Source organism: Bombina bombina, chromosome 5, assembly GCF_027579735.1.
Source record: "Bombina bombina isolate aBomBom1 chromosome 5, aBomBom1.pri, whole genome shotgun sequence".
Taxonomy (NCBI): domain Eukaryota; kingdom Metazoa; phylum Chordata; class Amphibia; order Anura; family Bombinatoridae; genus Bombina; species Bombina bombina.
In genome coordinates, this window is record NC_069503.1 from 481,237,161 (window position 1) to 481,253,940 (window position 16,780).

Here is a 16,780-nt window from a genome sequence, read left to right on the forward strand (position 1 = left end):
GTTAGAAAAATGGCTAGTCATACCTTGAGCAGAAAAGTCTGCAAACTGTTCCCCCCAACTGAAGTTCTCTCAGCTCAACAGTCCTGCGTGGGAACAGCAATTGATTTTAGTTACTGCTGCTAAAATCATACTCTTTTAAACAGAACTCTTCATCTCTTTCTGTTTCAGAGTAAATAGTACATACCAGCACTATTTTAAAAAAACCTCTTGATAGAAGAATAAAAAACTACAACTAAACACCACATACTCTTCACCATCTCCGTGGAGATGCTACTTGTTCAGAGAGGCAAAGAGAATGACTGGGGGGGGGGGGAGCCTGGGAGGGGCTATATGGACAGCTTTTGCTGTGCTCTTTGCCATTTCCTGTTGGGGAAGAGAATATTCCCACAAGTTATGGATGACGCCGTGGACCGGACACACCAATGTTGGAGAAACAGCTACGTTTTATCTGATCCCAAAAATTCATAAGAACAACAAACAACCTCTAGGTCGTCCAATTGTATCAGGAAACGATAACATAACAGAAAAAGCGAGTCAGTACATCGATCTCAGACTAAGACAATTCTTAACCCAACTTCCATCGTATGTGAGAGACACTATGGAAGTACTACAAATCATTCAAGATATCCATGTCTCTAAAACAACTTGGTTAGTAACTTCAGACGTCGAATCTTTGTACACAAGTATAGATCATCAACTAGGACTCGATGCCGTGAAACATTTCCTAGACATGTCATCAGAAGAAAGTCAAGAATATAATGAATTCATGATAAATCTACTTAAGTTCGTGTTGACTACATTATTTTCTTTTTAACAACAAATACTATCTTCAAACCCAAGGAACAGCGATGGGCACCGCATGTGCACCCACGTATGCAAACTTGTTTCTAGGCTGGTGGGAACAAAAACATGTTTTCTCAGATACCAACGATCAATATACTAAATATATCCCAATGTGGACTAGATATATTGACGATATCTTATTTCTATGGGAAGGACCTGAATCAGAATTAGATAATTTCCTCAAACACCTCAATAATAACAAATTAAACATCAAATTAACCTATGAAAAAAGTTTGACAAACATATCCTTTCTGGACTTACTCATTCAAAAAAATTCTGATGGCACATTATCAACGGATGTATACAGAAAAAGTACTGCTACCAACAATGTACTACATTCAACCAGTGCTCATGCACCCAATACTACCAAGTCCCTACCCATCGGGGAATTTCTCAGGATGAAACACAACTGCTCAGATGAAAAAACTTTTAGAAAAAGAGCTTCTGAACTGGAAAATAGGTTAAAACCAAGAGGATACAGCAGAAGATCTATCCTAAAAGCTAAAAAAAGAGCTTATAATACACAAAGATCTGACCTATTGAAGGTTCGTGCTAAAAAAACAGGATAACAAAACAAGATTAGTCTTGACATACAATGATCAATCACAGGAAGTTATCAAAATAATCCAAAAAAATTTGGCACATATTGCAAGCAGATCCAATTTTAAAAAGTATAATTGGACAGAGAGCAGAAATTAGCTACAGAAGATCTAAAAATCTGAAAGAACGACTAAGTCCTAGTCATTACACAAAGAAAACCAAATCAATTAAAACCCCGGAGAAAGGTTCTTTCCCTTGTGGAAGCTGCTCAACCTGCTCCCATATCATGAAAAAGAAAAAAACTATCGTAGATAGATTTGGCAAATCTCATCAAATTAAAACATATATAAATTGTAATACCGTGGGACTCATTTATGCCCTCCAATGCAAATGTCCCTATACTTATATAGGCATGACTACTAGAAAGCTACACACAAAAGAGTCATGGAACATCTTCGAAATATCCGTAATGCTCCCAAAGACATAGAAAAAGACAAATTAACGTTTGTAGCATCTCACTTTCTAAAACACCATCATTCCAAATCCTCTGAATTGGAATGCTATGGCGTCCAAAAGATATCCTTAGGATTAAGAGGAGGAGACCAAGAGAAGGCCCTCCAAAAAATAGAAACCAAATGGATATACCTCATGGATTGTGTTCATCCAAAAGGTTTAAATGAACAAAACAATTACTCCATGTTCTTATAATTATAAAAATAAAATGAAAACGTAAACTGTTAAACAAACCCCGTGTTAAAATCACATATAATTAGAAATAAAGCTCCCTTCTTCCAAAAGATTTATAGTGATGTAGCAAGTGATCATACTCATCATATTATGAGTTTTTCTGTAAAACAATCAACTGTCAATCTAGACAAACTTAGTGCCCTTCAAATACAAGCACTCTAATTCTACCACCAGAACAACTTTCAATTGAAAAAAATGTTTTTATTGTCACTACATAATATCTTATTGTAAAAATAAATGTTCTTAATTCACTCGCCTCATATGTCCTACACTATCCACTTAAGATCCATTTGTGGTTCTCACTCCCCCTTTTTCCCCTTCATTTGACTTAGAATTAAAAAAAAAAAAAAAAAATTAATTTTTTTATTTTTAGCTTTGAGTCACATCAATTCACCTTTCACAGTATTATCCACTTCACCTTAGTTTACCAAATGGAATACAGCAAATTATAACACATTATAATTAAAATGTAATATTTATCTGTAAATCTCACTTCTCCCTTTTGCTCAATTCATGTCTCTATTAATCACTTCATCTTCTAAGAGCAACACTGTTTCACTTCTTAGCAGTTTATAAAAATTAATTTTCCTGACACTAGTACATGAATTTATCACTAGGTATAGAGTTAAAATGTATATTTAAATCTAAAGGATCGCTTTCCTAAATTCTCTTGTCTTAGGAAACAAACAGTTATTACAACCAACCCTTTTTCACCACCTTTATCACTCCTAAATCACTTCACTTTTCACGAGCAACACTATTATTTCACTGCAGCTCACGAACAATTAATCCTCTGGACACTAGCATAAGAATTCATTCCAATCACAAGTTACATAGATAAAACCTACATTCAAAACCTAAAAGATCTCTTAACAAAATTGTCTGGTCTTAGGAGACAAGTAGTTATTTTAACTATACAAATTCAAGGAACAGGAATTCCAAAAAATACCATGAGATACAATGATATATAAGGCTTCCACAAGGATATTACTGTACATAATACCCATTACAATATAGATCTTATTTTTTCACATTCACTGCATAAATGCACAATGTGAAATAAATCAACTGGAACCTAGACGAATTCAGTATACTTTTCCAATATAAAAGTGTACTATAGATACTTATGATAACAGCCTTATTCATTATAACGGCATCAGCCAGATAATTATAAATGTATAGCGTTTTAATCATATAAGTATCTGCTAAGGGTGTCATATACTATTACAGTAACACATAAAATCTAATTATATGAAGTAACCAAAACTGTATCAATTTAGACATGAGACACAATGACAGATGATAATATAATTTTTAAGAGAGAGAGAGAGAGAGTCTGCCCCCTACTAGATCCGGTCCCTGATCGGGGGCTACTCCTTCATGCTGTTTTGGTAGCAGCAGCAGGCTTCTTGGCCTGCTTACCCTTGTTCCAGCCTTGCATCAGTTTCCAAGCTGGTTTGGTTTGTGAAGCATTACCCTCTTGTCTAGAGGCTGCAGAGTTGGAGGCCGGTTCGTTCCTGAAATTGCGAAAGGAACGAAAATTAGACTTATTCTTGGCCTTGAAAGGCCTATCTTGTGGGAGGGCGTGGCCCTTACCCCCAGTGATGTCTGAGATAATCTCTTTCAATTCTGGCCCAAAAAGGGTTTTACCCTTGAAAACAGAATTTATGTTTACCTGATAAATTTCTTTCTCCAACGGTGTGTCCGGTCCACGGCGTCATCCTTACTTGTGGGATATTCTCTTCCCCAACAGGAAATGGCAAAGAGCCCAGCAAAGCTGGTCACATGATCCCTCCTAGGCTCCGCCTACCCCAGTCATTCGACCGACGTTAAGGAGGAATATTTGCATAGGAGAAACCATATGGTACCGTGGTGACTGTAGTTAAAGAAAATAAATTATCAGACCTGATTAAAAAACCCGGGCGGGCCGTGGACCGGACACACCGTTGGAGAAAGAAATTTATCAGGTAAACATAAATTCTGTTTTCTCCAACATAGGTGTGTCCGGTCCACGGCGTCATCCTTACTTGTGGGAACCAATACCAAAGCTTTAGGACACGGATGAAGGGAGGGAGCAAATCAGGTCACCTAAATGGAAGGCACCACGGCTTGCAAAACCTTTCTCCCAAAAATAGCCTCAGAAGAAGCAAAAGTATCAAACTTGTAAAATTTGGTAAAAGTGTGCAGTGAAGACCAAGTCGCTGCCCTACATATCTGATCAACAGAAGCCTCGTTCTTGAAGGCCCATGTGGAAGCCACAGCCCTAGTGGAATGAGCTGTGATTCTTTCGGGAGGCTGCCGTCCGGCAGTCTCGTAAGCCAATCTGATGATGCTTTTAATCCAAAAAGAGAGAGAGGTAGAAGTTGCTTTTTGACCTCTCCTTTTACCTGAATAAACAACAAACAAGGAAGATGTTTGTCTAAAATCCTTTGTAGCATCTAAATAGAATTTTAGAGCGCGAACAACATCCAATTGTGCAACAAACGTTCCTTCTTTGAAACTGGTTTTGGACACAGAGAAGGTACGATAATCTCCTGGTTAATGTTTTTGTTAGAAACAACTTTTGGAAGAAAACCAGGTTTAGTACGTAAAACCACCTTATCTGCATGGAACACCAGATAAGGAGGAGAACACTGCAGAGCAGATAATTCTGAGACTCTTCTAGCAGAAGAAATCGCAACTAAAAACAAAACTTTCCAAGATAATAACTTAATATCAACGGAATGTAAGGGTTCAAACGGAACCCCCTGAAGAACTGAAAGAACTAAATTGAGACTCCAAGGAGGAGTCAAAGGTTTGTAAACAGGCTTGATTCTAACCAGAGCCTGAACAAAGGCTTGAACATCTGGCACAGCTGCCAGCTTTTTGTGAAGTAATACCGACAAGGCAGAAATCTGTCCCTTCAGGGAACTAGCAGATAATCCTTTTTCCAATCCTTCTTGAAGGAAGGATAGAATCCTAGGAATCTTAACCTTGTCCCAAGGGAATCTTTTAGATTCACACCAACAGATATATTTTTTCCAAATTTTGTGGTAAATCTTTCTAGTTACAGGCTTTCTGGCCTGAACAAGAGTATCGATAACAGAATCTGAGAATCCTCGCTTCGATAAAATCAAGCGTTCAATCTCCAAGCAGTCAGCTGGAGTGAAACCAGATTCGGATGTTCGAACGGACCCTGAACAAGAAGGTCTCGTCTCAAAGGTAGCTTCCAAGGTGGAGCCGATGACATATTCACCAGATCTGCATACCAAGTCCTGCGTGGCCACGCAGGAGCTATCAAGATCACCGACGCCCTCTCCTGATTGATCCTGGCTACCAGCCTGGGGATGAGAGGAAATGGCGGGAACACATAAGCTAGTTTGAAGGTCCAAGGTGCTACTAGTGCATCCACTAGAGCCGCCTTGGGATCCCTGGATCTGGCCCCGTAGCAAGGAACTTTGAAGTTCTGACGAGAGGCCATCAGATCCATGTCTGGAATGCCCCACAGGTGAGTGACTTGGGCAAAGATTTCCGGATGGAGTTCCCACTCCCCCGGATGCAATGTCCGACGACTCAGAAAATCCGCTTCCCAATTTTCCACTCCTGGGATGTGGATAGCAGACAGGTGGCAGGAGTGAGACTCCGCCCATAGAATGATTTTGGTCACTTCTTCCATCGCTAGGGAACTCCTTGTTCCCCCCTGATGGTTGATGTACGCAACAGTTGTCATGTTGTCTGATTGAAACCGTATGAACTTGGTCCTCGCTAGCCGAGGCCAGGCCTTGAGAGCATTGAATATCGCTCTCAGTTCCAGAATATTTATCGGTAGAAGAGATTCTTCCCGAGACCAAAGACCCTGAGCTTTCAGGGATCCCCAGACCGCGCCCCAGCCCATCAGACTGGCGTCGGTCGTGACAATGACCCACTCTGGTCTGCGGAACGTCATCCCTTGAGACAGATTGTCCAGGGACAGCCACCAACGGAGTGAGTCTCTGGTCCTCTGATTTACTTGTATCTTCGGAGACAAGTCTGTATAGTCCCCATTCCACTGACTGAGCATGCACAGTTGTAATGGTCTTAGATGAATGCGCGCAAAAGGAACTATGTCCATCGCCGCTACCATCAACCCGATCACTTCCATGCACTGAGCTATGGAAGGAAGAGGAACGGAATGAAGTATCCGACAAGAGTCTAGAAGTTTTGTTTTTCTGGCCTCTGTTAGAAAGATCCTCATTTCTAAAGAGTCTATAATTGTTCCCAAGAAGGGAACCCTTGTTGACGGGGATAGAGAACTCTTTTCCACGTTCACTTTCCAGCCGTGAGATCTGAGAAAGGCCAGGACAATGTCCGTGTGAGCCTTTGCTTGAGGAAGGGACGACGCTTGAATCAGAATGTCGTCCAGGTAAGGTACTACTTAAACACTAAAAAACTCTAAGCCATCTCCGTGGAGATGTTGCCTGTACAACGGCAAAGAGAATGACTGGGGTAGGCGGAGCCTAGGAGGGATCATGTGACCAGCTTTGCTGGGCTCTTTGCCATTTCCTGTTGGGGAAGAGAATATCCCACAAGTAAGGATGACGCCGTGGACCGGACACACCTATGTTGGAGAAAGGGATATTAAGCAATTTTGTCTTGGAAGATACATCCGCTGACCAAGACTTTAGCCAGAGCGCTCTGCACGCCACAATTGCAAACCCTGAATTTTTTGCCGCTAATCTAGCTAACTGCAAAGCGGCATCTAAAATAAAGGAATTAGCTAACTTAAGTGCGTGAATTCTGTCCATAACCTCCTCATACGGAGTCTCTCTACTGAGCGACTTTTCTAGTTCCTCGAACCAGAACCACGCTGCTGTAGTGACAGGAATAATGCACGAAATAGGTTGCAGGAGGTAACCTTGCTGTACAAAAATCTTTTTAAGCAAACCCTCCAATTTTTTATCCATAGGATCTTTGAAAGCACAATTATCCTCGATAGGAATAGTCTGCCATAAGTCCTTCCTGGGGTCGACCATAGGGAACAATTTCTTAAATATAGGAGGAGGGACAAAAGGTATGCCTGGCTTCTCCCACTCCTTATTCACTATGTCCGCCACCCGTTTAGGTATCGGAAAGGCATCAGGGTGCACCGGGACCTCTAGGAACTTGTCCATCTTGCAAAATTTTTCTGGGATGACCAGATTGTCACAATCATCCAGAGTAGATAGCACCTCCTTAAGTAATGCGCGGAGATGCTCTAATTTAAATTTAAATGTCACAACATCAGGTTCTGCCTGCTGAGAAATTCTTCCTGTATCAGAAATTTCTCCATCTGACAAACCTTCCCTCACTGCCACTTCAGACTGGTGTGAGGGTATGACAGAAAAATTATCATCAGCGCCCTCCTGCTCTACAGTGTTTAAAACAGAGCAATCGCGCTTTCTCTGAAATGCAGGCATTTTGGATAAAATATTTGCTATGGAGTTATCCATTACTGCCGTCAATTGTTGCATAGTAACAAGCATTGGCGCACTAGAAGAACTAGGGGCCTCCTGCGTGGGCAAAACTGGTGTAGACACAGGAGATTATGTAGAACTATGTCTACTCCCTTCATCTGATGAATCATCTTGGGCAACTTTACTATCTGTGGCAGTACTGTGCTTACTTTGTTTGGACGCTATGGCACAATTATCACACAATTTTGAAGGGGGAGACACATTGGCTTCCATACATACAGAACATAGTTTATCTGAAGGCACAGACATGTTAAACAGGCTTAAACTTGTCAAAGTACAAAAAACGTTTTAAAATAAAACCGTTACTGTCTCTTTAAATTTTAAACAGGGCACACTTTTTTTACTGAATATGTGAAAAACTATGAAGGAATTGTTCAATTTTAACCAAATTTTCACCACAGTGTCTTAAAGTATTCAAAGCATTGCACCCCAAATTTCAGACCTTTAACCCTTAAAATGACAAAAACGGAGCCGTTTATAGTTTTAACCCCTCTACAGTCCCAGCTACAGCCTTTGCTGCGACTTTACCAAACCCAGTGGGGTATACGATACCAGATGAAGCCTTCTAGGGATCTTTTCAACTACTTCCAGACCCATACACATGCAGCTGCATGTCCTGCTCTCAAAAGTAACTGTGCAATAATGGCACGAAAATGAGGCTCTGCCTACTACAATAAGGCCCTTCCTGACTGGGAAGGTGTCTAAGCCAGTGCCTGCCGTGAAAATAACGTTCCCCAAAGTTATAAAGTGTAAATTTCAACCTCAAGCTGTATAAAATGCCCAAATAAAGCCATCGATCTAGCCCATAATAGTGTCTACCAGTTTTATAGCCCATATTAAGCCCTTTATTCTGTTTGAGACTAAGAAAATGGCTTACCGGTCCCCATGAGGGGAAAAATGACAGCCTTCCAGCATTACACAGTCTTGTTAGAAATATGGCTAGTCGTACCTTAAGCAGAGAAGTCTGCTAACTGTTTCCCCCAACTGAAGTTATCTCATCTCAACAGTCCTATGTGGAAACAGCAAACGATTTTAGTTACTGCTGCTAAAATCATACTCCTCTCACAAACAGAACTCTTCATCCTTTTCTGTTTCAGAGTAAATAGTACATACCAGCACTATTATAAAATAAACTCTTGATAGTAGAATAAAAAACTACAACTAAACACCACATACTCTTCACCATCTCAGTGGAGATGCTGCCTGTGCAACGGCAAAGAGAATGACTGGGGTGGGCGGAGCCTAGGAGGGACTATATGGACAGCTTTTGCTGTGCTCTTTGCCATTTCCTGTTGGGGAAGAGAATATTCCCACAAGTTATGGATAACGCCGTGGACCGGACACACCAATGTTGGAGAAAAAAACAAACACCCCCAGGAGGTTGAGAGAAACCGCAGGGCACTGCATGTGAAACTACCATAGTTTGGGACGTCTAAGGAGAAAGTGGAGGCATATCCTGAATAGTATTGTCCTAACATATGGCTCAGAAGGGAGTAATTTGCCTTTATATTTTAAGGTCTTAGATAAGAAAGTGGCACAGAATTGCACAGGGGGTACAACCTGAGCCTCCAGACAAAGTAAACATCAAAGGAAAGATGTATTTTGGTCTGAGTCCATAATAACAGAGCTGATTCCCAAATTAATATATAAAAATTTAATATTACCAGTACCAGTCACAGCAAAAAGGAAAATAATCTTAAAGGGACAGTAAACCTTAAAAATAATGTTATATAATTCTGAACATAGTGCAGAATTATATAACATTATATTAGCCAAACATTTATAAAACATAATTTCCCCTATTAATTTAAAAAACAACAAAAAAAACGCTGTTTCACAGACCCGCTCTCTGCTGCACTTAGTCTTATGGCGCGGTCGGGCCGGGCTGTGACTATACAGCTGGCCCGATGAGCAGACTAAATATAACAGACCCGTTCAGCAGAGAGCAAAGAGCGGGTCTGTGAAACAGCGGTTTTTTTTTTTTTTTTTTTTAATTAATAGGGGAAATTATGTTTTATAAATGTTTGGCTAATATAATTCTGCACTATGTATGCATTATTTTTAAAGTTTACTGATACTTTAACAGTTTTCTTCACACCTCTATACCTCAGCCAGAGGAGTCTTACCGCACCAGTACCGGAGCTCACTAGAAACTGTAAAGGAGACTCGAGATTCAGATCCGCTTTCAGAGATAGTTGACAAACCTGGAGAGCAGAGAGATTAAAAACAGAATTTATGTTTACCTGATAAATTACTTTCTCCAACGGTGTGTCCGGTCCACGGCGTCATCCTTACTTGTGGGATATTCTCCTCCCCAACAGGAAATGGCAAAGAGCCCAGCAAAGCTGGTCACATGATCCCTCCTAGGCTCCGCCTTCCCCAGTCATTCGACCGACGTAAAGGAGGAATATTTGCATAGGAGAAACCATATGATACCGTGGTGACTGTAGTTAAAGAAAATAAATTATCAGACCTGATTAAAAAACCAGGGCGGGCCGTGGACCGGACACACCGTTGGAGAAAGTAATTTATCAGGTAAACATAAATTCTGTTTTCTCCAACATAGGTGGGTCCGGTCCACTGCGTCATCCTTACTTGTGGGAACCAATACCAAAGCTTTAGGACACGGATGAAGGGAGGGAGCAAATCAGGTCACCTAGATGGAAGGCACCACGGCTTGCAAAACCTTTCTCCCAAAAATAGCCTCAGAAGAAGCAAAAGTATCAAACTTGTAAAATTTAGTAAAAGTGTGCAGTGAAGACCAAGTCGCTGCCTTACATATCTGATCAACAGAAGCCTCGTTCTTGAAGGCCCATGTGGAAGCCACAGCCCTAGTGGAATGAGCTGTGATTCTTTCAGGAGGCTGCCGTCCGGCAGTCTCATAAGCCAATCTGATGATGCTTTTAATCCAAAAAGAGAGAGGTGTAGAAGTTGCTTTTTGACCTCTCCTTTTACCAGAATAAACAACAAACAAGGAAGATGTTTGTCTAAAATCCTTTGTAGCATCTAAATAGAATTTTAGAGCACGAACAACATCCAAATTGTGCAACAAACGTTCCTTCTTTGAAACTGGATTCGGACACAAAGAAGGCACGACTATCTCCTGGTTAATGTTTTTGTTAGAAACAACTTTCGGAAGAAAACCAGGTTTAGTACGTAAAACCACCTTATCTGCATGGAACACCAGATAAGGAGGAGAACACTGCAGAGCAGATAATTCTGAAACTCTTCTAGCAGAAGAAATTGCAACCAAAAACAAAACTTTCCAAGATAATAACTTAATATCCCCGGAATGTAAGGGTTCAAACGGAACCCCCTGAAGAACTGAAAGAACTAAATTGAGACTCCAAGGAGGAGTCAAAGGTTTGTAAACAGGCTTGATTCTAACCAGAGCCTGAACAAAGGCTTGAACATCTGGCACAGCTGCCAGCTTTTTGTGAAGTAACACAGACAAGGCAGAAATCTGTCCCTTCAAGGAACTTGCAGATAATCCTTTCTCCAAACCTTCTTGAAGAAAGGATAGAATCTTAGGAATTTATACCTTGTCCCAAGGGAATCCTTTAGATTCACACCAACAGATATATTTTTTTTTCCATATTTTGTGGTAAATTTTTCTAGTTACAGGCTTTCTGGCCTGAACAAGAGTATCAATGACAGAATCTGAGAACCCTCGCTTTGATAAGATCAAGCGTTCAATCTCCAAGCAGTCAGTTGGAGTGAGACCAGATTCGGATGTTCGAACGGACCTTGAACAAGAAGGTCTCGTCTCAAAGGTAGCTTCCATGGTGGAGCCGATGACATATTCACCAGGTCTGCATACCAAGTCCTGCGTGGCCACGCAGGAGCTATCAAGATCACCGATGCCCTCTCCTGATTGATCCTGGCTACCAGCCTGGGGATGAGAGGAAACGGCGGGAATACATAAGCTAGTTTGAAGGTCCAAGGTGCTACTAGTGCATCTACTAGAGTCGCCTTGGGATCCCTGGATCTGGACCCGTAGCAAGGAACCTTGAAGTTCTGACGAGAGGCCATCAGATCCATGTCTGGAATGCCCCACAATTGAGTAATTTGGGCAAAGATTTCCGGATGGAGTTCCCACTCCCCCGGATGAAATGTCTGACGACTCAGAAAATCCGCTTCCCAATTTTCCACTCCTGGGATGTGGATTGCAGACAAGTGGCAGGAGTGAGTCTCCGCCCATTGAATGATTTTGGTCACTTCTTCCATCGCCAGGGAACTCCTTGTTCCCCCCTGATGGTTGATGTACGCAACAGTCGTCATGTTGTCTGATTGAAACCGTATGAACTTGGCCTTTGCTAGCTGAGGCCAAGCCTTGAGAGCATTGAATATCGCTCTCAGTTCCAGAATATTTATCGGGAGAAGAGATTCTTCCCGAGACCAAAGACCCTGAGCTTTCAAGGGTCCCCAGACCGCGCCCCAGCCCACCAGACTGGCGTCGGTCGTGACAATGACCCACTCTGGTCTGCGGAAGCTCATCCCCTGTGACAGGTTGTCCAGGGACAGCCACCAACGGAGTGAATCTCTGGTCCTCTGATCTACTTGTATCGTCGGAGACAAGTCTGTATAGTCCCCATTCCACTGACTGAGCATGCACAGTTGTAATGGTCTTAGATGAATTCGCGCAAAAGGAACTATGTCCATTGCCGCTACCATCAAACCTATTACTTCCATGCACTGCGCTATGGAAGGAAGAGGAACAGAATGAAGTATTTGACAAGAGTTTAGAAGTTTTGATTTTCTGGCCTCTGTCAGAAAAATCCTCATTTCTAAGGAGTCTATTATTGTTCACAAGAAGGGAACCCTTGTTGACGGAGATAGAGAACTTTTTTCTACGTTCACTTTCCACCTGTGAGATCTGAGAAAGGCCAGGAAAATGTCCGTGTGAGCCTTTGCTTGAGGAAGGGACGACGCTTGACTCAGAATGTCGTCCAAGTAAGGTACTACTGCAATGCCCCTTGGTCTTAGCACCGCTAGAAGGGACCCTAGTACCTTTGTGAAAATCCTTGGAGCAGTGGCTAATCCGAACGGAAGTGCCACAAACTGGTAATGCTTGTCCAGGAATGCGAACCTTAGGAACCGATGATGTTCCTTGTGGATAGGAATATGTAGATACGCATCCTTTAAATCCACCGTGGTCATGAATTGACCTTCCTGGATGGAAGGAAGAATTGTTCGAATGGTTTCCATTTTGAACGATGGAACCTTGAGAAACTTGTTTAGGATCTTGAGATCTAAGATTGGTCTGAATGTTCCCTCTTTTTTGGGAACCACGAACAGATTGGAGTAGAACCCCATCCCTTGTTCTCCTAAAGGAACAGGATGAATCACTCCCATTTTTAACAGGTCTTCTACACAATGTAAGAATGCCTGTCTTTTTATGTGGTCTGAAGACAATTGAGACCTGTGGAACCTCCCCCTTGGGGGAAGCCCCTTGAATTCCAGAAGATAACCTTGGGAGACTATATCTAGTGCCCAAGGATCCAGAACATCTCTTGCCCAAGCCTGAGCGAAGAGAGAGAGTCTGCCCCCCACCAGATCCGGTCCCGGATCGGGGGCCAACATCTCATGCTGTCTTGGTAGCAGTGGCAGGTTTTTTGGCCTGCTTTCCTTTGTTCCAGCCTTGCATTGGTCTCCAGGCTGGCTTGGCTTGAGAAGTATTACCCTCTTGCTTAGAGGACGTAGCACTTGGGGCTGGTCCGTTTCTGCGAAAGGGACGAAAATTAGGTTTATTTTTGGCCTTGAAAGACCTATCCTGAGGAAGGGCCCTTGCCCCCAGTGATATCAGAGATAATCTCTTTCAAGTCAGGGCCAAACAGCGTTTTCCCCTTGAAAGGAATGTTAAGCAATTTGTTCTTGGAAGACGCATCCGCTGACCAAGATTTTAACCAAAGCGCTCTGCGCGCCACAATAGCAAAACCAGAATTTTTCGCCGCTAACCTAGCCAATTGCAAAGTGGCGTCTAGGGTGAAAGAATTAGCCAATTTGAGAGCATGAATTCTGTCCATAATCTCCTCATAAGAAGAAGAATTATTATTGAGCGCCTTTTCTAGCTCATCGAACCAGAAACACGCTGCTGTAGTGACAGGAACAATGCATGAAATTGGTTGTAGGAGGTAACCTTGCTGAACAAACATCTTTTTAAGCAAACCTTCTAATTTTTTATCCATAGGATCTCTGAAAGCACAACTATCTTCTATGGGTATAGTGGTGCGTTTGTTTAGAGTAGAAACCGCCCCCTCGACCTTGGGGACTGTCTGCCATAAGTCCTTTCTGGGGTCGACCATAGGAAACAATTTTTTAAATATGGGGGGAGGGACGAAAGGTATACCGGGCCTTTCCCATTCTTTATTTACAATGTCCGCCACCCACTTGGGTATAGGAAAAGCTTCGGGGGGCCCCGGGACCTCTAGGAACTTGTCCATTTTACATAGTTTCTCTGGAATGACCAAATTCTCACAATCATCCAGAGTGGATAACACCTCCTTAAGCAGAGCGCGGAGATGTTCCAACTTAAATTTAAATGTAATCACATCAGGTTCAGCTTGTTGAGAAATTTTCCCTGAATCTGAAATTTCTCCCTCAGACAAAACCTCCCTGGCCCCCTCAGACTGGTGTAGGGGCCCTTCAGAACCAATATCATCAGCGTCCTCATGCTCTTCAGTATTTTCTAAAACAGAGCAGTCGCGCTTTCGCTGATAAGTGGGCACTTTGGCTAAAATGTTTTTGATAGAATTATCCATTACAGCCGTTAATTGTTGCATAGTAAGGAGTATTGGCGCGCTAGATGTACTAGGGGCCTCCTGTGTGGGCAAGACTGGTGTAGACGAAGGAGGGGATGATGCAGTACCATGCTTACTCCCCTCACTTGAGGAATCATCTTGGGCATCATTTTCTCTAAATTTTGTGTCACATAAATCACATCTATTTAAATGAGAAGGAACCTTGGCTTCCCCACATTCAGAACACAGTCTATCTGGTAGTTCAGACATGTTAAACAGGCAAAAACTTGATAACAAAGTACAAAAAACGTTTTAAAATAAACCGTTACTGTCACTTTAAATTTTAAACTGAACACACTTTATTACTGCAATTGCGAAAAAGTATGAAGGAATTGTTCAAAATTCACCAAAATTTCACCACAGTGTCTTAAAGCCTTAAAAGTATTGCACACCAAATTTGGAAGCTTTAACCCTTAAAATAACGGAACCGGAGCCGTTTTTATATTTAACCCCTTTACAGTCCCTGGTATCTGCTTTGCTGAGACCCAACCAAGCCCAAAGGGGAATACGATACCAAATGACGCCTTCAGAAAGTCTTTTCTATGTATCAGAGCTCCTCACACATGCATCTGCATGTCATGCTACTCAAAAACAAGTGCGCAATAGAGGCGCGAAAATGAGACTCTGCCTATGATTAGGGAAAGCCCCTAGAGAATAAGGTGTCCAATACAGTGCCTGCCGGTTATTTTACATAATTCCCAAGATTAAAATAATTCCTCAAGGCTATGGAGTATAAAATATGTTTATATATAAATCGATTTAGCCCAGAAAATGTCTACAGTCTTAAAAAGCCTTTGTGAAGCCCTTTTTTTCTTTCTGTAATAAAAATGGCTTACCGGATCCCATCGGGAAAATGACAGCTTCCAGCATTACATCGTCTTGTTAGAATGTGTCATACCTCAAGCAGCAAAAGTCTGCTCACTGTTCCCCCAACTGAAGTTAATTCCTCTCAACAGTCCTGTGTGGAAACAGCCATCGATTTTAGTAACGGTTGCTAAAATCATTTTCCTCTTACAAACAGAAATCTTCATCTCTTTTCTGTTTCAGAGTAAATAGTACATACCAGCACTATTTTAAAATAACAAACTCTTGATTGAATAATAAAAACTACAGTTAAACACTAAAAAACTCTAAGCCATCTCCGTGGAGATGTTGCCTGTACAACGGCAAAGAGAATGACTGGGGAAGGCGGAGCCTAGGAGGGATCATGTGACCAGCTTTGCTGGGCTCTTTGCCATTTCCTGTTGGGGAGGAGAATATCCCACAAGTAAGGATGACGCCGTGGACCGGACACACCTATGTTGGAGAAAAGATCCTGTCGATCCGACTAGTAGCGGACACAGATGAAAACAACGTAGTCGCTACACTGCCTAACTCACTCCGCTCTACAATAAATAAAACGGAAGAGCGGATGAGTCACATGATCGGACAAGAAAATTACCTGTGAAACAGTAAAAGCACGCATTTCTGATCAATCCAAGAAAAATAAGTTAAGCACTTTGTTAATCCCATCGTGATCACTACACTGCCTTACACAGCAGAATAAATGGATAGCTACTCGACCTATTAACCCTTCAGCCAGCCTCTAATAAATGTTAAGGGTAAAAAAATGTAACTGCTTAAAGGACCAGTCAATACAGTAGATTTGCATAATCAACAAATGTATGATAAGACAATGCAAAAGCACTGTCTGAACTTCAAATGAGTAGTAGATATTTGTTAAATAAATTGCAAAATTATGTCTATTTCCACTCCCCCTGTATCATGTGACAGCCATCAGCAAATCACAAATGCATATACGTATATGCTGTGAATTCTTGCACAAGCTCAGTAGGAGTTGATGACTCAAAAAGTGTAAATACAAAAAGACTGAGCACATATTGTTAATGGAAGTAAATTGGAAAGTTGATAAAAATTGCATGCTCTATCTGAATAATGAAATTTAATTTTGACTTGAGTGTCCCTTTAATGTTTCACATGCCAGTGCCTGCCAAAAAAAAATGCCCAAAAGGTAACCCATCTATAAAGGTTGAAACTTGCCCCATATGTTGATCCACAAGAGGAATTAACCTCCCAAGTGCTGTCCTTCAATACCTAGAAGGGCAGGAACAGCTTCTTAGGTGTGATAGATACTCCACTCTCTATCGGGGGCCTAAAGAAAAGAACAGAGTAACCAACCCTGGCTTTCTAGAAGGGGTAGCAATAATGTTAGAAAATAAAGCAAGACAACTTTGCTTTCTAACTGCTAATAGCCACTGTTACTCTTACTAAAGAGATTGACATGGAAAAAGCATAACCCCAATCCTTGCTTGGGAAAAGAACCCATAAAAGGATTAAATATCTTCAGAGAACATCTTCGCACATCTTCCATTGACAGAG

General features: G+C 41.7%; 1 protein-coding gene across 1 annotated transcript in view; it reads right to left on the minus strand.

Annotated features, from left to right (window-relative positions):
• The window catches only part of LOC128660493 (uncharacterized), a 300,304-nt gene that overhangs the window by 13,336 nt on the left and 270,188 nt on the right, over positions 1-16,780 (minus strand). The gene's annotated exons all lie outside the window — the stretch shown is intronic.